The sequence below is a fragment of the Acyrthosiphon pisum genome, chromosome X (assembly GCF_005508785.2).
Source record: "Acyrthosiphon pisum isolate AL4f chromosome X, pea_aphid_22Mar2018_4r6ur, whole genome shotgun sequence".
NCBI classification, from domain to species: Eukaryota; Metazoa; Arthropoda; class Insecta; order Hemiptera; family Aphididae; genus Acyrthosiphon; species Acyrthosiphon pisum.
Window position 1 is genome coordinate 18,967,793 of NC_042493.1, and position 920 is coordinate 18,968,712.

Genomic DNA, 920 nt, shown 5'->3' on the forward strand with positions numbered 1-920 from the left:
TTTAAACAGTTTATTTTTATAGTCATTTTAAGTACAAATTTGGACGAAATTACATATTAAAAACCTAGGATAACTCTTTTAGTTATTTAGTTGTGATTGTATAATATTATTCGTGGGTACTTGAAACTTCTAAAGTATAATATTATATATCTATGATTTTACCACGGTTTTTTGTTGATGTATAACGCGTTATAACTTATAAGTACCTAATAGATATTGTGATATGATTAATTTGGAATTTATTATAGGTACCTATTATAGGTCAATTTTTTTTTAATACCATAGATAAGTATACCTATATATGTCTAATACATAGACTGATATACCGTCTCCGCTCAGAATCGTTTTTCTTATACAGTGATATTATATCATTGAATTCAAATTTAATACTGTCCATTATACAGTGACCCACTTCTAACCTACTGTACAGCAGAGCGACATCCACTTACCCACCTTTTTTTATAATTGACTTCAAATTTAACACCATCCATTACAGTGACCCACTTGCAACCAACTGTACATCAGAGCAGCACCCATTTACCCGCATTTTACTTTTTACATTTAAGATCGACGACATTATTTTTAACTAAAAATACATCCCTTTTCCCTGAATCTTCAATCTCTTTGAGGTGAAACGAGCTATTGGGTCACATCACATTTAAAGCCAAAATCTCTTTAAAATCATTAACATGATATTATGCATTATGCATTTATGCAACATGGACATAATATATCAGGTATGTGGGTTTGTGCCAAACAAGCAAGGTGTGTCGTATTAAACTATTTGGAATTGGAAATCGTCAAAAATAATGTTACACCGAAGTTAGCCGGCCTTTTGTATGCACTGTACTATATTATATTGAATTATTATTATTATAGATATATCAATTTCATCGTAACACATAGTGTAATTATTCTTT

At 29.8% G+C, this 920-nt stretch overlaps 1 protein-coding gene across 1 annotated transcript in view; it reads left to right on the forward strand.

The window, feature by feature from the left end:
• LOC100161446 (cytosolic carboxypeptidase 6) overlaps positions 1 to 920 on the forward strand; it is a 75,619-nt gene that overhangs the window by 65,758 nt on the left and 8,941 nt on the right. The gene's annotated exons all lie outside the window — the stretch shown is intronic.